The 22,367-nt window shown below is 42.6% G+C and overlaps 1 pseudogene across 1 annotated transcript in view; it reads right to left on the bottom strand.

The window, feature by feature from the left end:
• The window catches only part of LOC110299718 (glutathione S-transferase A3-like), a 35,843-nt pseudogene extending 14,931 nt beyond the window's left edge, over positions 1 to 20,912 (bottom strand). The window contains exon 1 of the transcript XR_015045625.1: positions 20,664 to 20,912. The product of XR_015045625.1 is annotated as a glutathione S-transferase A3-like (transcript). The remainder of the gene's footprint in view (positions 1 to 20,663) is intronic.
• Between the last annotated feature and the right edge of the window lie 1,455 nt (positions 20,913 to 22,367).

The following is a 22,367-nucleotide window of genomic DNA, read 5'->3' as shown; positions in this document are numbered from 1 at the left end:
ATGTATACATATTTATGTTTGGAAAAGGAAAGGGGTCAGTTAAGAGAGGTAGAGAAGTATGGTGAGGGAAAATATAAGCTAAGTAGAAGGACACATATGTGTGAAAAATCTTGTAATGAAACTCACTATTTTACATACCAACTAAAAGGTGTAAAGATTATTTTTTTCTAAGAAGAAAAATTCTTCTTAGAGGTTGGGTTTTGTTTTTGTTTTTGTTTTTAATAAAAGCAAGAATACACTAGCTTTACCAACACTCATATTTCTGAGAAGTTGTGTGACTTCATTACCGAGATCCAAATGTTTTAAAAACACATATTTTAAAATGGGCAACTCAAAAAACTGTAACTTTTATGAAGTATAACACCTTCATAAAGTATAACACTTGTCTTTAGGTCACACTGTCTACTGCCATTTCTTATCAGGGTGTGGCATGATCAGAAGAGGCACCTGGAAAGTGAAGTCCACACTGCCTGAGGCACAGAACTGTTAGGGATGAAGAGCCAAGGGACCCAGGCCTCCCAGGACTTCCTGAGGACCATGTTAGGGAAGGAAATGAAGTTTCAGGTTAAGAAATACGTTACCGAATGTTCCTTACTGTCTCTGAAAATGAGGCTGTTGAGAGCCAGGCCAAAACTATGGTAAAGGTTACATTAATGTGTTGCTGGGTAAAGAGAAAACAAGACCAACGGAGATAATGATTCTCTGTGGCTGTAATATACAATCCTCACGCATAGCATCAAGGAGTAGCTCTCCTTACAAGACCGCCCTGGCAAGAGCCCCCATACTCCACTTACAGAGAACCAAACTGCTCATGCTCATACTGAGTGCCGTGTCAGGGCTTCTCCATTCCACCCTGGAGCCCTCTTGAGCTCCGTGATGCCCTTGGAGGACCTCTACCATGTTTTCCCAGTCAGAGATCTTCAGCCAGTTGACTGCAAAGGCAGGGCAGAGGAGAGCAGCTAATGCCCAGGTGCCTTTTGGTGAGCAGCTTTTCAGCTACATCATACAGAAGGAGAAATCAACAAGTGTACACTGCGGAACTCTGACAACCCAAAACCACCAACTGAATTGAAGGATACAATAACTGTATGTGTCTAATTAAGAAAATGGAGTTGAGGCCAGGTGGTGGTGCATGCCTTTAATCCCAGCAATTGGGAGGCAGAGGTGGATGGATCTTTGAAGTTAACCTCATCTACAGATTGAGTTCCAGGACAGCCAGGATTACAGAGCAAAATCCTATCTGAGAGAGAGAGAGAGAGAGAGAGAGAGAGAGAGAGAGAGAGAGAGAGAGAGAGAGAGAGAGAGAGAGAGAGAGAGAGAGAGAGAGAGAGAGAGAGAGAGAGAGAGAGAGAGAGGAGAGAGAGAGAGAGAGAGAGAGGGGGGGGGGAAGCAGAGGAAAGGAAAAGTGGCTGGTTTATCAGGAGACATGACTAAGAGTTTAAACCAGTTAGAGCAGGCCAGCCCCTTACCATCTTGGGCACGAACTCAGAGGAGGGTCCCAAGGTCCCCAGAGGATTCTCCACACAGCAGGCACCCTAAAATATCCAGGATCTTGAGATCACTGGTGAGTGGAATGCAACATCTGTTCCAAAACAACCCGGAGGGTCTTGTGCCAGTAGGAACAGGGACAAAGGAAAACTGCCCAACTAGGGGCTGGGGATCATTCCGGTCAGTGGCAGCCCTGTGCCATCTTGGGCGCAAACTCGGTGGACCCTAGCACAGCCAGGATCTTGGGATCATTGCAGTAATAGGGACAAAGGAAACCTGCCCAACCAGCGGCTGGGATTCGTTCTGGTGGCTCCAGCCCTGCACCATATTGGGCACGAACTCAGTGGGCCCTAGCACACCCAGGATCTTGGGATCACTGAAACCAGCCTACATAGGAGAGCAAGTGGGCCGCAGATGCAAAAGAGCTTCTTGGACAGGGTCCCTTCGGGCCTTTATCCTCAGCCAGGAGGCAGAGCTGAGACCCAGACTCGTGGGCATCTTCCCTGCCAGAGGAGAGTAGGCCTCCAGGGAGGGCTCTGACCCTGGGACTCAGGAGATGGATCTGAGCTCTAAACTTCTGTGTACCTTCCCTGCAAGAGGAGAGCTTGCCTGCAGAGAGTGCTCTGACCACTGGGACTCAGAAGAGAGTTGGACTCCCAGGAATGCTGACAAAGGCTAAAAGAATCACAGAAGGAACAAGTTCCAGCCAGAGACAGCTAGAACATCTAACAACAGAGATTACCACATGACAAAAGGCAAACATAAGAATCTTACTAACAGAAACCAAGACCACTGGGCACCATCAGAACCCATTACGCCCACCACAGGGAGTCCTGGAAACCACAAAACACCCGAAAAGCAAGATTCAGATTTAAAATCATATCTCATGATGCTGGTAGAGAATTTTAAGAAGGACATTAAAAATCACTTAAAGAAATACAGGAGAACACTGCTAAGCAGGTAGAAGTCCTTAAAGAGGAAGCACAAAAATCCCTCAAAGAACTACATGAAAGCACAACCAAACAGGTGATGGAATTAAGCAAAACCATCCAAGATCTAAAAATGGAAGTAAAAACAATGAAGAAAACCCAAAGGGAGACAACTCTGGAGATAGAAACCCTAGGAAAGAAATCAGGAACCATAGACGCGAGCATCAGCAACAGAATAAAAGAGATGGAAGAGAGAATCTCAGGTGCAGAAGATTCCATAGAGATCATGGAAACAACAATCAAAGAAAATACAAGATGCAAAAAAATCCTAACCCCCAAAAATCCAGAAAATCCAGAAGACAATAAGAAGACCAAACCTAAGGATAATAGGTATAGACGAGAATAAAGATTTTCAACTTAAAGGGCCAGTAAGTATCTTCAACAAAATGATAGAAGAAAACTTCCCTAACCTAAAGAAAGAGATGCCCATGAACGTACAAGAAGCCTAGAGAACCCCAAATAGACTGGACCAGAAAAGAAATTCCTCCAGACATATAATAATCAGAACAACAAATGCACTAAATAAAGACAGAATATTAAAAGCAGTAAGGGAAAAAGGTCAAGTAACATATAAAGGCAGACCTATTAGAGTTACACCAGATTTCTCACCAGAGACTATGAAAGTCAGAAGGTCTGGATGTTATACAGAACCTAAGAGAACACAAATACCAGTCCAGGCTACTATACCCAGCAAAACTCTCAATTACCATAGATAGAGAAACCAAAGTTTTCCATGACAAAACCAAATTCACACAATATCTTTCCACAAATCCAACCCTTCAAAGGATAATAAAGGCATAACTTATGCCCTAGAAAAAGCAAGAAAGTAATCCTTCAACAAACATAAAAGAAGACAGCCACAAAAAAAAGAATACTAACTCTAACAACAAAAATAACAAGAAGCGGTAGGACCACAGGCCTCATCCGGCTGGATCAGCGCCGGGGTAGCGGGAGCGCACGGTTGCCTGACACCCGCCAGCTACCCACGACCCCCGCCGCAGGATTTTGGGACTGCTGGTGAGTGGAACACAGCTTCTGCTCCAATCCAATTGCGCGGGACCTGAGACTGCATTAGTTAGGGAAGCAGAAACCGGCCTGAGTAGGGCCACAGGCCTCACCCGGCCGGATCAGCGCCAGGGTAGCGGGAGCGCAGGGTTGCCTGACACCCGCCAGCTACCCAAGACCCCCGCCGCAGGATTTTGGGACTGCTGGTGAGTGGAACACAGCTTCTGCTCCAGTCCAATCACGCGGGACCTGAGACTGCTCTGGTTGGGGAGAGAGAAATCCGGCCTACATAGGGCCACAACCCTCTTCCGGTCAGAAAAGCACCTGTGCAGCTGGGGCGCAGGGTCAGCTGACACTCACCAGCTACCCACAACACCCACCACAGGATCTTAAGACTTCTGGAGAGTGGAACACAGCTTCTGCTCCAATCCAATTGCACGCGGGACCAGAGACTGCATTAGTTAGGGAAGCAGAAAAACGGCCTGAGTAGGACCACAGGCCTCTTCCGGCTGGACCAGCACCGGGGTACCGTCAGCTACCCACGACCCCCGCCGCAGGATTTAGAGACTGCTGGTGAGTGGAACACAGCTTCTGCTCCAATCTTTAAATAGTGACAACGATAACAACTAACCCCAGAGATTACCAGATGGCGAAAGGTAAACGTAATAATCTTACTAACAGGAACCAAGACCACTCACCATCATCAGAACCCAGCACCCCCACTTCGCCCAGTCCAGGGCACCCCAACACACCGGAAAAGCTAGACACGGATTTAAAAGCATATCTCCTGATGATGATAGAGGACTTCAAGAAGGACTTTAATAACACACTTAAAGAAATGCAGGAGAACACTGATAAAAAGGCAGAAGACAATAAAGAGGAAGCACAAAAATCCCTTAAAGAATTGCAGGAGAACACTGCTAAAGAGTTACAAATCCTTAAAGAAAAACATGATAACATAATCAAACAGGTAGAAGTCCTTACAGAAAAACAGGAAAACACATCCAAACAGATGATGGAAATGAACAAAACCATACTAGACCTAAAAAGGGAAGTAGACACAATAAAGAAAACCCAAAATGAGGCAACACTGGAGATAGAAACCCTAGGAAAGAAATCTGGAACCATACATACGAGCATCAGCAACAGAATACAAGAGATGGAAGAGAGAATCTCAGGTGCAGAAGATTCCATAGAGAACATCGGCACAACAATTAAGGAAAATGTAAAATGCAAAAAGATCCTAACTCAAAACATCCAAGAAATACAGGACATAATGAGAAGACCAAACCTACGGATAATAGGAGTGGATGAGAATGAAGATTTTCAACTCAAAGGACCAGCAAACATCTTCAACAAAATTATAGAAGAAAACTTCCCAAATCTAAAGAAAGAGATGCCCATGAACATACAAGAAGCCTACAGAACTCCAAATAAACTGGACCAGAAAAGAAATACCTCCCGACACATAATAATCAGAGCAACAAATGCTCTAAATAAAGATAGAATACTAAAAGCAGTAAGAGAAAAAGGCCAAGTAACATATAAAGGCAAGCCTATCAGAATTACACCAGACTTTTCACCAGAGACTATGAAAGCCAGAAGATCCTGGACGGATGTTATACAGACACTAAAAGAACACAAATTCCAGCCCAGGCTACTATACCCAGCCAAACTCTCAATTAACATAGATGGAGAAACCAAAGTATTCCACGACAAAACCAAATTCACACATTATCTCTCCACGAATCCAGCCCTTCAAAGGATAATAACAGAAAAAAACCAATACAAGGACAGGAACCACGCCCTAGAAACAACAAGAAGGTAATCCCTCAACAAACCTAAAAGAAGACAGCCACAAGAACAAAATGCCAACTTTAACATCAAAAATAACAGGAAACAACAATTACTTTTCCTTAATATCTCTTAATATCAATGGACTCAACTCCCCGATAAAAAGACATAGACTAACAAACTGGCTACACAAACAAGACCCAACATTTTGCTGCTTACAGGAAACTCATCTCAGAGAAAAGGATAGACACTACCTCAGAATGAAAGGCTGGAAAACAATTTTCCAAGCAAATGGCATGAAGAAACAAGCTGGAGTAGCCATTCTAATATCTGATAAGATTGACTTCCAATCCAAAGTCATTAAAAAAGACAGGGAGGGACACTTCATACTCATCAAAGGTAAAATCCTCCAAGAGGAACTATCAATCCTGAATATCTATGCTCCAAATACAAAGGCAGCCACATTCATTAAAGAAACTTTAGTAAAGCTCAAAGCACACATTGCACCTCATACAATAATAGTGGGAGACTTCAACACACCACTTTCACCAATGGACAGATCATGGAAACAGAAACTAAACAGGGACACAGTGAAACTAACAGAAATTATGAATCAAATGGATCTGGCAGATATCTACAGAACATTCTATCCTAAAACAAAAGGATATACCTTCTTCTCAGCACCTCATGGTACCTTCTCCAAAATTGACCACATAATTGGTCACAAAACAGGCCTCAACAGATATAAAAATATTGAAATTGTCCCATGCATCCTATCAGATCACCATGGACTAAGGCTGATCTTCAATAACAAAATAAATAATAGAAAGCCAACCTTCATGTGGAAACTGAACAACACTCTTCTCAATGATACCTTGGTCAAGGAAGGAATAAAGAAAGAAATTAAGGACTTTTTAGAGTTCAATGAAAATGAAGCCACAACATACCCAAACTTATGGGACGCAATGAAAGCATTTTTAAGAGGAAAACTCATAGCTCTGAGTGCCTCCAAAAGGAAACTAGAGAGAGCACACATTAGCAGCTTGACAACACACCTAAAAGCACTAGAACAAAAGGAAGCAAATTCACCCAAGAGGAGTAGACGGCAGGAAATAATCAAACTCAGGGGTGAAATCAACCAAGTGGAAACAAGAAAAACTATTCAAAGAATCAACCAATCAAGGAGCTGGTTCTTTGAGAAAATCAACAAGATAGATAAACCCTTAGCCAGACTCACTAGAGGGCACAGGGAAAGCATCCTAATTAACAAAATCAGAAATGAAAAAGGAGACATAACAACAGATCCTGAAGACATCCAAAACACCATCAGATCCTTCTACCAAAGGCTATACTCAACAAAACTGGAGAACCTGGATGAAATGGACAAGTTCCTAGACAGATACCAGGTACCAAAGCTGAATCAAGATCAGGTTAATGATCTAAACAGCCCTATATCCCCCAAAGAAATAGAAGCAGTCATTGATAGTCTCCCAACTAAAAAAAGCCCAGGACCAGATGGGTTTAGTGCAGAGTTCTATCAGACCTTCAAAGAAGATCTAATCCCAGTTCTTCACAAACTATTCCACAAAATAGAAACAGAAGGTACTCTACCCAACTCATTCTATGAAGCCACAATTACTCTGATACCTAAACCACAAAAAGACCCAACAAAGATAGAAAACTTCAGACCAATATCCCTTATGAATATTGATGCAAAAATCCTCAATAAAGTTCTTGCTAACCGAATCCAAGGACACATCAAAACAATCATCCATCCTGACCAAGTAGGTTTCATCCCAGGGATGCAGGGATGGTTCAATATACGGAAATCCATCAACGTAATCCAGTATATAAACAAACTCAAAGACAAAAACCACATGGTCATCTCGTTAGATGCGGAAAAAGCATTTGACAAGATCCAACACCCATTCATGATAAAAGTCTTGGAAAGATCAGGAATTCAAGGCCCATACCTAAACATGATAAAAGCAATCTACAGCAAACCAGTAGCCAACATCAAAGTAAATGGTGAGAAGCTTGAAGCAATCCCTCTAAAATCAGGGACTAGACAAGGCTGTCCACTTTCTCCATACCTATTCAACATTGTACTTGAAGTCCTAGCCAGAGCAATTCGACAACAAAAGGAGATCAAAGGGATACAAATTGGAAAAGATGAAGTCAAAATATCACTTTTTGCAGATGATATGATAGTATATATAAGTGACCCTAAAAATTCCACCAGAGAACTCCTAAGCCTGATAAACAGCTTCGGTGAAGTAGCTGGATATAAAATTAACTCAAACAAATCAATGGCCTTTCTCTACACAAAGAATAAACAGGCTGAGAAAGAAATTAGGGAAACAACACCCTTCTCAATAGTCACAAATAATATAAAATATCTTGGCGTGACTCAAACTAAGGAAGTGAAAGATCTGTATAATAAAAACTTCAAGTCTCTGAAGAAAGAAATTATAGAAGATCTCAGAAGATGGAAAGATCTCCCATGCTCATGGATTGGCAGGATCAACATTGTAAAAATGGCTATCTTGCCAAAAGCAATCTACAGATTCAATGCAATCCCCATCAAAATTCCAAATCAATTCTTCAACGAATTAGAAAGTGCAATCTGCAAATTCATCTGGAATAACAAAAAACCTAGGATAGCAAAAACTCTCCTCAAGGATAAAAGAACCTCTGGTGGAATCACCATGCCGGACCTAAAGCTCTACTACAGAGCAATTGTGATAAAAACTGCATGGTACTGGTATAGTGACAGACAAATAGACCAATGGAATAGAATTGAAGACCCAGAAATGAATCCACACACCTATGGTCACTTGATCTTCGACAAGGGAGCTAAAAACATCCAGTGGAAGAAAGACAGCATTTTCAACAAATGGTGCTGGCACAACTGGTTGTTAACATGTAGAAGAATGCGAATCGATCCATTCCTATCTCCTTGTACTAAGGTCAAGTCTAAGTGGATCAAGGAACTTCACATAAAACCAGAGACACTGAAACTTATAGAGGAGAAAGTGGGGAAAAGCCTTGAAGACATGGGCACAGGGGAAAAATTCCTGAATAGAACAGTAATGGCTTGTGCTGTAAGATCGAGAATTGACAAGTGGGACCTCATGAAACTACAAAGCTTCTGCAAGGCTAAAGACACCATCAATAAGACAAAAAAACCACCAACAGATTGGGAAAGGATCTTCACCTATCCTAAATCAGATAAGGGACTAATATCCAATATATATAAAGAACTCAAGAAGGTGGACTCCAGAAAGTCAAATAACCCCATTAAAAAATGGGGCTCAGAACTGAACAAAGAATTCTCACCTGAGGAATACCGAATGGCAGAGAAGCACCTGAAAAAATGTTCAACATCCTTAATCATCAGGGAAATGCAAATCAAAACAACCCTGAGATTCCACCTCACACCAGTCAGAATGGCTAAGATCAAAAATTCAGGTGACAGCAGATGCTGGCGAGGATGTGGAGAAAGTGGAACACTCCTCCATTGTTGGTGGGATTGCAAGCTTGTACAACCACTCTGGAAATCAGTCTGGCGGTTCCTCAGAAAATTGGACATAGTACTACCAGAGGATCCAGCAATACCTCTCCTGGGCATATATCCAGAAGATGTCCCAACCGGTAAAAAGGACACATGCTCCACTATGTTCATAGCAGCCCTATTTATAATAGCCAGAAGCTGGAAAGAACCCAGATGTCCCTCAACAGAGGAATGGATACAGAAATTATGGTACATTTACACAATGGAGTACTACTCAGCTATTAAAAAGAATGAATTTATGAAATTCCTAGCCAAATGGATGGACCTGGAGGGCATCATCTTGAGTGAAGTAACACAATCACAAAAGATCTCACACAATATGTATTCATTGATAAGTGGATATTAGCCCAAAACTTAGGATACCCAAGATATAAGATACAATTTGATAAACGCATGAAACTCAAGAAGAATGAAGACCAAAGTGTGGACATTGTGCACCTTCTTAGAATTGGGAACAAAACACCCAGGGAAGGAGTTACAGAGACAAAGTTCGTAGCTGTGATGAAAGGATGGACCATTTAGAGACTGCTGTATCCAGGGATCCGTCCCATAATCAGCTTCTAAACGCTGACACCATTGCATACACTAGTAAGATCTTGCTGAAAGGACCCAAATATAGCTGTCTCTTGTGAGACGATGCCGGGGCCTAGCAAACACAGGAGTGGATGTTCACAGTCAGCTATTGGATGTATCACAGGGCTCCCAATGGAGAAGCTAGAGAAAGTACCCAAGGAGCTAAAGGGATCTGCAACCCTATTGTTGGAACAACATGATGTACTAACCAGAACCCTGGAGCTCTTGTCTCTAGCTGCATATGTATGGAAAGATGGCCTAGTCGGCCATCAATGGAAAGAGAGGCCCATTGGACTTGCAAACTTTATATGCCCCAATATAGGGGAATGCCAGGGCCTAAAGAATGGGAATGGGTGGGTAGGGAAGTGGGGGGCGCTATGGGGGACTCTTGGGATAGTATTGGAAATGTAATTGAGGAAAATATGTAATAAAAATATAAAAAAAAAAATAACAAGAAGCAACAATTACTTTTCCTTAATATCTCTGAATATCAATGGACTCAATTTGCCAATAAAAAGACATAGACTAACAGACTGGCTACATAAACAGGACCCAACTTTTAGCTACTGACAGAAAACCCACCTCAGGGAAAAGACAGACACTACCTCAGAGTAAAAGGCTGGAAAACAATTTTCCAAGCAAATGGTTCGAAGAAACAAGCTGGAGTAACTGATCTAATATCAAACAAAATCTACTTCCAACCCAAAGTTATCAAAAAAGACAAGGAGGTGCACTTCATAGTCATCAAAGGTAAAAATCTTCCAAGATGAACTCTCAATTCTGAATATCTATGCTCCAAATGCAAGGGCAGGCACATTCATTAAAGAAACTTTACTAAAGCTCAAAGCACACATTGCACCATACACAATAATAGTGAGAGACTTTATCACCCCACTCTCATCAACAGACAGATCCTAGAAACAGAAACTAAACAGAGACACATTGAAACTAACAGAACTTATGAAACAAATGGATTTAACAGTTATCTACAGAACATTTTATCATAAAACAAAAGGATATACCTTCTTCTCAGCACCTCTTGGCACCTTCTCCAAAATTGACCATATAATTGGTCACAAAACAGGCCTCAACACATACAAAAGTATTGAAATTATCCCATGCATCCTATCAGATCATCATGGACTAAGGCTGATATTCAATAACAACATAAATAATAGAAAGCCATCATTCACGTGGAAGCTGAACAATACTCTACTCAATGATACCTTGGTCAAGGAAGAGATAAAGAAAGAAATTAAAGACTTTTTGGAGTTTAATGAAAATGAAGACACAGCGTACCCAAACTTATTGGACACAATGAAAACTCATAGCTCTGAGTGCCTCCAAAAAGAAACCAGAGAGAGCATACACTAGCAGCTTGTTAGCACACCTAAAAGGTCTAGAACAAAAGGAAGCAAATTCACCCAAGAGGAGTAGATGGCAGGAAATAATCAAATTCAGGGCTGAAATCAACCAAATGGAAACAAAAAGAACTCAACCAAACCAGGAGCTGTTTCTTTGAGAAAATCAACAATACAGATAAACCCTTAGCCAGACTAATTAGAGGGCACAGGGACAGTATCCTAATTAACAAAATCAGAGATGAAAAAGGGAGACATAACAACAGAACCTGAGGAAATCCAAAACATCATCAAATCCTACTACAAAGGGCTATACTCAACAAAACTGGAAAACCTGGATGAAATGGACAATTTTCTAGACAGATACCAGATAGCAAAGTTAAATCAGGATCAGATTAATGATCTAAAGAGTCCTATATCCCCTAAAGAAATAGAAGCAGTCATTAATAGTCTCCCAGTCAAAAAGTAGTCCAGGACCACATGGGTTTAGCAGAGTTCTATCATACCTTCATAGAAGACCTAATACCAATACTCCTCAAACTATTCCACAAAATAGAAACAGATGGTACTCTACCAAGTTCGTTCTATGAAGCCACAATTACTCTGATACCTTAACCACACAAAGACCTAACAAAGAAAGAGAACTTGAGACCAATTTCTCTTATGAATATCTATGTAAAATACTCAATAAAATTCTAGAAAACCAAATCCAGGAACACATCAAAACCATCATCCATCTTGATCAAGTCAGCTTCATCCCAGGGATGCAGGGATGGCTCAATATACAGCAATACATCAATGAAGCCCACTATATAAACAAACTCAAAGAAAAATAACCCACATGATCATCTCATTAGATGCCAAGAAAGCATTTGACAATATCCAACACCCATTCATGATAAAAGTCTGGAAAGATAAGGAATTCAAGACCCCTACCATAGTAAATGCATTATACAGCAAACCAGTAGCCAACATCAAAGTAAATGCTGAGAAGCTGGAAGCAATCCCACTAAAATCAGGGACTAGACAAGGCTGTCCACTCTCCCCATACCTATTCAACATTGTACTTGAAGTCCTAGCCAGAGCAATTCGACAACAAAAGGAGATAAACGGGATACAAATTGGAAAGGAAGAAGTCAAAATATCACTCTTTGGAGATGATATGATAGTATATATAAGTGACCCAAAAAATTCCACCAGAGAACTCCTAAACCTGATAAACAGCTTCAGTGAAGTAGCTGGATATAAAATTAACTCAAACAAATCAGTGGCCTTTCTCTACACAAAGAATAAACAGGCTGAGAAAGAAATTAGGGAAACAACATCCTTCTCAATAGTCACAAATAATATAAAATACCTTGGTGTGACTCTAACTAAGGAAGTGGAAGATCCCTATGATAAGAACTTTAAGTCTCTGAAGAAAGATATTTTTTTCCTTTTTTTTTAATTTTTAATATTTTTATTACATATTTTCCTCAATTACATTTCCAATGCTATCCCAAAAGTCCCCCATAGCGCCCCCCACTTCCCTACCCACCCATTCCCATTCTTTTGGCCCTGGCATTCCCCTATATTGGGGCATATAAAGTTTGCAAGTCCAATGGGCCTCTCTTTCCATTGATGGCCGACTAGGCCATCTTTCGATACATATGCAGCTAGAGACAAGAGCTCCGGGGTACTGGTTAGTACATCATGTTGTTCCAACAATAGGGTTGCAGATCCCTTTAGCTCCTTGGGTACTTTCTCTAGCTTCTCCATTGGGAGCCCTGTGATCCATCCAATAGCTGTCTGTGAACATCCACTCCTGTGTTTGCTAGGCCCCAGCATCGTCTCACAAGAGACAGCTATATTTGGGTCCTTTCAGCAAAATCTTGCTAGTGTATGCAATGGTGTCAGCGTTTAGAAGCTGATTATGGGATGGATCCCTGGATACGGCAGTCTCTAAATGGTCCATCCTTTCATCACAGCTACGAACTTTGTCTCTGTAACTCCTTCCCTGGGTGTTTTGTTCCCAATTCTAAGAAGGGGCACAGTGTCCACACTTTGGTCTTCATTCTTCTTGAGTTTCATGCGTTTAGCAAATTGTATCTTTTTTTTTTTTTTTTTTTTGGTTTTTCGAGGCAGGGTTTCTCTTTATAGCTCTGGCTGTCCTGGAGCTCACTTTGTAGACCAGGCTGGCCTCGAACTCAGAAATCCGCCTGCCTCTGCCTCCCGAGTGCTGGGATTAAAGGCGTGCGCCACCACGCCCGGCTTAGCAAATTGTATCTTATATCTTGGGTATCCTAAGTTTTGGGCTAATATCCACTTATCAGTGAATACATATTGTGTGAGTTCCTTTGTGATTGTGTTACTTCACTCAAGATGATGCCCTCCAGGTCCATCCATTTGGCTAGGAATTTCATAAATTCATTCTTTTTAATAGCTGAGAAGTACTCCATTGTGTAAATGTACCATAATTTCTGTATCCATTCCTCTGTTGAGGGACATCTGGGTTCTTTCCAGCTTCTGGCTATTATAAATAAGGCTGCTATGAACATAGTGGAGCATGTGTCCTTTTTACCGGTTGGGACATCTTCTGGATATATGCCCAGGAGAGGTATTGCTGGATCCTCCGGTAGTACTATGTCCAATTTTCTGAGGAACCGCCAGACTGATTTCCAGAGTGGTTGTACAAGCTTGCAATCCCACCAACAATGGAGGAGTGTTCCTCTTTCTCCACATCCTCGCCAGCATCTGCTGTCACCTGAATTTTTGATCTTAGCCATTCTGACTGGTGTGAGGTGGAATCTCAGGGTTGTTTTGATTTGCATTTCCCTGATGATTAAGGATGTTGAACATTTTTTCAGGTGCTGAAGAAAGATATTGAAGAAGATCTCAGAAGATGGAAAGATCTCCCATGCTCATGGATTGGCAGGATTAATATAGTAAAAATGGCTATCTTGCCAAAAGCAATCTACAGATTCAAAGCAATCCCCATCAAAATTCCAACTCAATTCTTCACTGAGTTAGAAAGAGCAAGTTGCAAATTCATCTGGAATAACAAAAAACCTAGGATAGCAAAAACTATTCCCAATGATAAAAGAACCTCTGGTGGAATCACCATGCCGGACCTAAAGCTCTACTACAGAGCAATTGTGATAAAACTGCATAGTACTGGTACAGCGACAGACAGGTAGATCAATGGAATAGAACTGAAGACCCAGAAATGAACCCACACACCTATGGTCACTTGATCTTTGACAAGGGAACTAAAACCACCCAGTGGAAGAAAGACAGCATTTTCAGCAAATGGTGCTGGCTCACCTGGCGGTTATCATGTAGAAGAATTGGAATTGATCCATTCTTATCTCCCTGTAGAAAGCTCAAGTCTACGTGGATCAAGGAACTCCACATAAACCAGAGACACTGAAATCTATAGAGGAGAAAGTGGGGAAAAGCCTCGAAGATATGGGCACAGGGGGAAAATTCCTGAACAGAACACCAAATGGGACCTCATAAAATTGCAAAGCTTCTGTAAGGCAAAACACACTGTCAATAAGACAAAATGGCCACCAACAGATTGGGAAAGTATCTTTACCAATCCTAAATCAGATAGGGGACTAATATCATATATATATATATATTAGTCCCCTATATTTTATATATATATATATATATATATATATATATATATATATATATATGACTCAAGAAGATGGACTCCAGAAAATCAAATAACTCTATTAAAAAATGGGATACAGAGCTAAACAAAGAATTCTCAACTGAAAAATTCTGAATGGCTGAGAAGCATCTGAAAAAATGTTCAACATCCTTAATCATCAAGGAAATGCAAATCAAAACAACCCTGAGATTCCACCTCACACCAGCCAGAATGGCTAAGATCAAAAATTCAGGTGACAGCAGATGTTGGCGAGGATGTGGAGAAAGAGGAACACTCCTCCACTGTTGGTGGGATTGCAAGCTTGTACAACCACTCTGGAAATCAGTCTGATGGTCCCTCAGAAAAATGGACATAGTAGGTCCAGCAATACATCTCCTGGGCATATACCCAGAAGATGTTCCAACTTGTAATAAGGACACATGCTCCACTATGTTCATAGCAGCCTTATTTGTAATAGCCAAAAGCTGGAGAGAACTCAGATGTCCCTCAACAGAGGAATGGATACAGAAAATGTGGTACATTTACACAATGGAGTACTACTCAGCAATTAAAAAACAATGCCAGGGCCAGGAAGTGGGAGTGGGTGGGTTGGGGAGCAGGGTTGGGGGAGGGCATAGTGGACTTTGGGGATAGCATTTGAAATGTAAATGAAGAAAATATCTAATAAAAAATTGTTTATAAAAAATAAAGCACCACTCAAGAGGAGCCTTTTACTGAGCCTAATATTTTAAAAAACAAGTGGGCACAGCACATAAGTATATCTCCCAGATAAATCACCAAGAGAACTGGACAACTCATTTATATGTACAGAGGGGTGTTTGTACAACACAGCAAGCCTTGTATGCAAATAAAGGCCCCCAGCCATAGCAGTCCTTCTGCTGGTCACAAGGGGGAGGTGCTTCCCCTCTGGCCTAGGTGTAAATGGTTGCTACAATGTTTGTGCAGTCTCTTCACAGCATTTGGAGAGAGTTCAAAATGAGAGTAATGAGATAAAGGTCCAGTTCTTTTGTGTAAGGCAGCCAGGGCAGCAAGAGACATCTAAGACTTTGCTTATTCCCAGGAGCACGAAGAAGAGAAGGTGTGCTTCCAGTAAGAACCTGAAGGAGTTATTGTTAGCACGTATTACTGATTTTTAACCAGTGCATTAATGATACTTAACATCTGCCCAGTGCCCAGGAGAAAAGGGAGTGTCCCAGAGCCTTCTCAAAATTATGGGGATTTAATTTACAAAACAAGAAAGCTCGGCCCCTATAGCTCAAAATCTAAGGTAGAAACTGATATCAAATAAGTAATGTCAAAGCAATTCAAGAAAAACCTACATGGAGAAACTACAGCAGTAGCTGCAGGGAAAGCACAATAATCAGGGCCAACAACTTATAGAGAGGTGCACTGGCCGGCAAGGTCCTGAGAAAGGGAAAGCACACAAATAGTTGCCACACAAATTAGATAAAATTCTAGACACTCGTGTTCATGTATATTTCGAGAAACAACACTTGAGGCTGAAGGGCTAAGGATGTAGCTCAGTGGACACAGACTTATCTCGCATGCACACGGCCCTACATTCAAGCTCCAACACCGCATAAAACGAAGCATGGCGGTGCAGGCTCTATAATCCCAGCACTCGAGAAGTAGAAACAGGAGGATCACAAGTTCAAGACTGCCCTTGGCTAGATCGAGTTCAAGGCCAGCATGGACTACACGAGACCCTTTCTCCAAAAGAGAAAGGGAGTGGGGGAGGGGGGGATCCAGAATGCAGAAACTAAAGGAGGATGAAAGTCAAAGAGCTATGAGCGCCATGGACTCGAAACTGTCAGCCCAGCCCCTAGAAGAGCTCCTAGGAGTAGTCGAGTTTCCAACCACCAGGGTCTCAGGTCCTCTAAAGCAGCGGCTCACCTTCAATACAGTTCTCATGCTATGGTGGTCCCAACCATAACAATTATTTTCGCTGCTACTTCCTAAGTATAATTTTTCTACCTCTATGAATCATAATGTAAACATCTGGTACGCAACAGGGACTTAAAAGGATCTAAAGAAAGGTAACGCCATTCAGAATGATTTTTGAAAAATGACTCTGGTTGTAAGTGGAGAAGAGACCAGAGCAAGGGAAGCGGTCCCCCACCCCCACCCCCACCCCCCCCACCCCCCGCCCCGGCACCTTTCTGCTCCCTCTCCGTTCCAAGATTGGAAAGCTCCCTACCACAAAAAGTCAATGCCAGGTTTCCTGTAAGATGCTTTATTTTATCCTACCATCTGCTGTCAGTAAAAGCCACTCCCGATTTGATCCTGTGTCCTAGCCTAAGGCAGGGGAGAGGAGTTCTGGTTTCAAACTGGTACAACTGTGTATGAGTGTGAAAACTAGGCACACCCTTTAACCGCTCTAACTTAGCATGTGCATTTTCACATGCCTCAGCATAATAGCTTTAACTATTATGATCCCTTGAGGTCCCTGGACATGAGGACATTTCCCAGCCACATCTGCAAGATTCTGAGACATTGGAATTCATGAGCTCACTCTGCAACCTTCACCAAGATTCCAGCACTAGAAGGCCATTGGGCAGGGAGGGACAGCAAAGTCCCTTTTATTTCTGCACCTTAGCAAGACAACATAGGGCAGGGAAGTCAGCACTGTGGGAATGAATATATAGAACATCTGCTGTCCTGAGCCTCAACTGTGGCTAAAGAGAGAAACAGTGGTGGGGGCAGAAAGAGCGACACGCAAGCTCAGTACCTCATTCCGGAAGCAATCTCAACGCAGCCGCACCCCCGCGGTGCGATTCACCCTTTCTATCCCCGGGCAGGGGCCAGGCCCGGCCCGCAGCGCGCATGTGCGGTCACTTCATCGAGCCCTTCCCAGGAACTTATTGCTCACCTGCCTAGAGAGTCCGAGCATGAGAATGGCTGCTCCTAAATCCAGGCTGGATTTTGCTGCCCCCTCCCGGGCTGGCAGACACTTGCAGCATGTGCAGTATCAAAAGTCAAGAGGCCAAGTTGATCTGGTTTCAAAGCTCCAGTGCCCTTACAGCTCATTGTCTAGGCAGATCATGATCTGCTTTTATAAAACTCGATGAAACCAGGATAGTCAAGCTTAGATGTCCGGGAGGAATGACACAGAGCTCCAGCGTTGGAAAGCATTTTGAGTCTTGCAAGTCCAGGAGAATCAGTCTCTCCCCCCCCCCCCCCCGCCACACACCCACCCACCCCAAAAATAAGAGCCTTAAAATGACATGAAATTGTGCCTTGCGGTAATCTCACGCCACTCCAGTCTTGCCTGAAAAGAGGGGTTACCCTCTGCCCTCTGTTATACAGCAGTAGTTCTGGTATTAAGGAAGTCCAGTTATCCAGGATTCTGTGGAGTGTGGAATAAACGAACCTCCCCTCAACAGACGAAGGAACCTAATATGTACATTAAATCTTGTGACATTCCTTTGCTGAACCTATTCTCTCTCTCTCTCTCTCTCTCTCTCTCTCTCTCTCTCTCTCTCCCTCTCTCCTGCTCCTAAGAAATTAATCAGACCCTGGAAAGGTTGCAGGAACACTGGCAGCAAGACATAGGGATGTGGAGGCATTTGCATCCTGAACTTTGCCTTCAAGTTCTCCTGGCCCTCCTCTTTACCTCTTGCTTGTCCGCCCTCACCCCAGCCTTCTCTCTCTTCTCAGACTCACAGAACTTCTTCCCTACTCTAAATCAAATGTAGAGCTTTCTTCTCATTCCTCACTGTCTCATCATTAGGATCTGAATACATAGCTTTCACTCTGGGAAAGTAATTTTCCTTCTAAGAGAATCTGTCTCAGGCTAGCTGGCTCCAAGATCTTTTTTTTTTTTTTTTTTTTTTTTGCCTTGCCACTAAAAACTTAGACCACGGAAACAAGTACAGTATGTTTCTATTGGACTCATGCTGTCTAAACCACTTTAAGAACCCTCTGTATGCTATGGGGATTGCACACATGCAAATATAGGGAGAGGACCTCCCTGAGGCTCAACTTTCAACCTCCCATAGCCAGTAAACCTATTTTACAAACGGATAACCAGGGGCAAACTAAGGTGGCACTACAGAAAATAGTTGCAGGAATGCTACATGCAGAAGAGGAAGACTGTTTTCATCACATGAGCATAGGAAAGAATGAATTAATGGGAAGAGTGAGCGGGTGAGGAGAATCCATGTGAGCCCTGTTGTGCCTTACCCGGTACACTAGCAGAGCTCTAACACAGGAAAGGAAAGGAAGAAACAATAGTCTGCCCAATAAAATTATACCTCTCCGGAACAATCATAAATGTGATGACTTTGGCTCACCCGACAAAGACATGCAGGTTGGTTAACTGGATATAAGACACTAGATCCCAATGTCTTTTGTCTACAAAAAGCACACCTCGGGCATAAAGACACCTGCCAATCTGTCAAGTGAATGGAAGCCAAAATCAAGTGGGCATGGCTGTTCTGATGTCCAATAAGTATACTTCAAGTCAAAGTTAGAAGAGATAAAAGAGATACTACATTATTAATAGGAGGATCAAATTTATTGAGACGATATTACAAGCATAAATATATATCCACCAAACATTGCAGCCCTAATTTCATCAGCAAACATTAAAGACCACAAGAAGTCACATATGTCCTGATAAAATAATAGTGAACGATTTTACTACCCTACCCTCATCTTTAATTAACATTCAGTGTAGTAGGACAGTATCCTCTGAATTGAAACAAACTCAGGATAGTCCAAAGCAGTGGCTCTCAACCTATTGGATTGAGACCCCCCCCCCCCCTGAGGTCAAATGACGCCTTCACAGGGGTCACAGTCAGATATCCTGCATGTTAGATATTTATATTATGATTCAAACAGTAGAAAATCTATAGTTATGAAGTAGCAATTAAAATAAGTTTATGGGTGGGAGTCACCACAGCATGATGAACTGTATAAAAGGGCTGCAGAATTCAGAAGGTTGAGAACCAGGGAGGAAGGTTGAGAACCAGTGCTCTAAAGAGAGGCTCAAGACCACTCGGTAAGGAACTCACAATTCTCTGGAAATCACTGAAACTTACCACATTCATAAAGATTCCTCCCTCCTCGAGGTTATATAAACCACAAGACTCTCCTCTGAAAAGAGAACAGTCTCCAGCAGGCTGAGCTGCCTGCAAGTCACAGAGAGCTCCCCAAAAATGGGCCTTTTATGAACAGTGACTTGGGGTGATACAGCTGCCTCTAAGGCATTCCTATTCCTGTAAGTGACACCGTCCCCCCCCCCCCAACTCACTGGCTTACCAAGTTAAACTTTGGTAGAATCCATTCTTTGGTCTATAATCAGTGCCCTGTGTGGGATGAGAAGAACTTCCTTCACATGTCTCAGGAAGTGGACACAATGGTATCTTCCTGTGCCGCTAATACTAACATACCTATCTCAGACTCTACATCAATGCCTTTTTAGACTCATTGTGTGAAGTAGTAAGCGTAGTGCCCAATCAGGCATACAGACAGATACTAAGTGCCAACTGCCCTCTTCCTGGACACTGAAGCCCACTTACCCTGCAGGAACAAGTCTCTGAACTCTACTTACCCCAATGAACACTTGACCACATCTGTGGCTCAGACAACCCAATCTTGGTCCTTCTCCACACTGCTTTTCTCTTTCTAGGACTTTCCACTGAATCCTCCCGGTCTGCTAGTGCTGGCATCACTTCTGACAGCCTAGTCAGGGATCACTCCAACTTAAGGTGATTTAAAGTTTTTGTTCTTTCTGTCAGTATTTCAGAGCTCAGTCTATTACGGAGTGAAGTCATGACAGAAACCTAGAGACAGCAGCTTACGCAGAAGCCATGGAGGAGTGAGGCTTACTGCTTTGCTCTCCATGGCTTGCTCAGCCTGCTTTCTTAGAGCACCCAGGACAACCAGCCCAGGGATGGCCCTCACAAGTCAATCACAACCTAAGAAAATGCCCTACAGCCTTGCCTACTGCCCAATCTTATGGAAGCATCTTTTCAATTGAGAGTTCCTCTTCCCAAACAACTCAAGCTTGTGGCAAGCTGACATCAAACTAGCAAGCAAGTTCACAAAGCGTTTACCTCTGGATGATGTTCATAAATCTCCCCAGCTCTCTCGCTGACCAGTTCAGCTCATTTCTTTCCAGAGGGCAAGGAAGGAGCCCAGCCCAGCTGGGTGCACTGGAGGCTAATCTGGAAACCCTCTTACAGAAACAGGCTCCTGCTGCTCCCTTTCTTTGCCTGGGAACCCCAGAAGTAGCTCAGAGCCTGGGGATTGAGAAGGACCAAGTACCCAGCTGAAAGGTAGGAGGAGCTACTGGAGGGAGGGTTAGAGTGACCTAGAAGGCTTTGAGGAACAGCCCACTTGACCCTCCAGGTCTGCCCATCAGCCCTTTCAACCAGACAGCTCCAGAATCGGTCAAATCCAATCAGGTATTCCTGCAGCTCGGAGATGCCTCTGGTCCTCTCGGTTCCTGCTGCTGATCGCATGTTGGACCTCCACTCTCCTGCCTCAGCCCCGGAAGGCGGGTAGCCTAGACTTTTCATGAGGATTCCTGGTGGGTCAATATTGGGGGCTGCTTACTGTCATCTGTTCCTGACATATAGCTGACACAGGTGGTTCTCCTCCACCCACAAAGCCACTCAACCACCCCTCCAAGCATTCTAAGGTGCCATCTCCAGCCAAGGACAGCTTGGTTCTGGGTTCCTGAGCACTTTGTGTTGAATTTAATAGACAGAGAGGACATGAACCCTGGTAGTCCAAAGCCCTCTGGCAAATCAGGCTGCACAACACCTCGCCTCAAGGGCCTGCTCTAAATTTGCTGGGGGGCCACTTGTCTCAGGACACTGTCATTTGTCACATTATACTCCTCATTGGGTTTTACCAAACTGAAAAAGAGACAAGGGTAGGACAAAATTTTAAGTAACCAAAACAAATATCTGAAAATCAAGGGAAACAAAAAGACACGAAAAACGCCCAATAAAGAAAAAAAAGCAAAATTTGCAAAGGAAAAACAAAGAGATAAAAGACAAACTGGAGAGAACAGGTCAAATGATATAAATCTAATTTCAGTTTTAGTATATTTGCATGGAATTTTTATTTGGACCTCCAGAATCAAACATGTTCTCTCGTTCAATTGTATTTTCCACAAAGAGACAGCAGGGGGCGCTAGAGGTCAACGCTTCATTGAGCAAGGTGATGCCTTAGCCTTTCTGAGGTCAAAGGATAAAGATCTTTGTGGAAGTCTGTGCAAAAAAATGGGCGTGATTTCTTCACTACATCCTGTTTAAAGACTATAACTTTCCTGAAATGTTGTTACAGGATATAAGATGGAACTTTTAAGTAGAGCAGTGGAGAATGACTGGAACAAGGTCTGCCTGACCTGTCCTCATCCAGCCATTTGGACTCAAAGTGGACTTATGCTAAGGCTGTGGGACCTTTGATGCTAACACTGGGGATAAAGATTTTCTCAGGATGGAGACCATTCCAATAAGGCAACAATAATGGGATGGGAACAGCTGATGATACTTTTGCGTGCTGGCCACCACTTTAAGTATTTTATAGTTATCCGCTGTCACCTTCACAGCCATCCACTGAGGTAGGTACCACAACATCCCCATCGTATAGAGGAAGGAACAAGCAACTTGCCTTATATCATACAAAGAAGCATCAGATGCAGGCTTAGGAAGAGCAGCACATGCTGACTCATGTTCATTCTGAGTTTGTCATGTGTAGCTCTACACTTTCTTACAAAGGAAAACACTGAGTGACTGTTGTAGGAAATACATAGTAGAAAACAAGCATTAGGAAATATACAGTATTTGCTATTGTTATTAATACAGTTATATGTATCTTCTGGGTGTTTAATATCTAGCTAAGGAGTTTGGCATGATTAATAATACAAGAGAGGCACCAAATGGATGAGTTAGTCAGTCAGTCAATCA

Source organism: Mus caroli, unplaced genomic scaffold (genome assembly GCF_978045245.1).
Source record: "Mus caroli unplaced genomic scaffold, Mus_caroli_1 scaffold_1, whole genome shotgun sequence".
Lineage (NCBI taxonomy): Eukaryota > Metazoa > Chordata > Mammalia > Rodentia > Muridae > Mus > Mus caroli.
The sequence above is the reverse complement of the archived record's forward strand: the minus strand, read 5'-3'. Positions and strand labels throughout refer to the sequence as shown.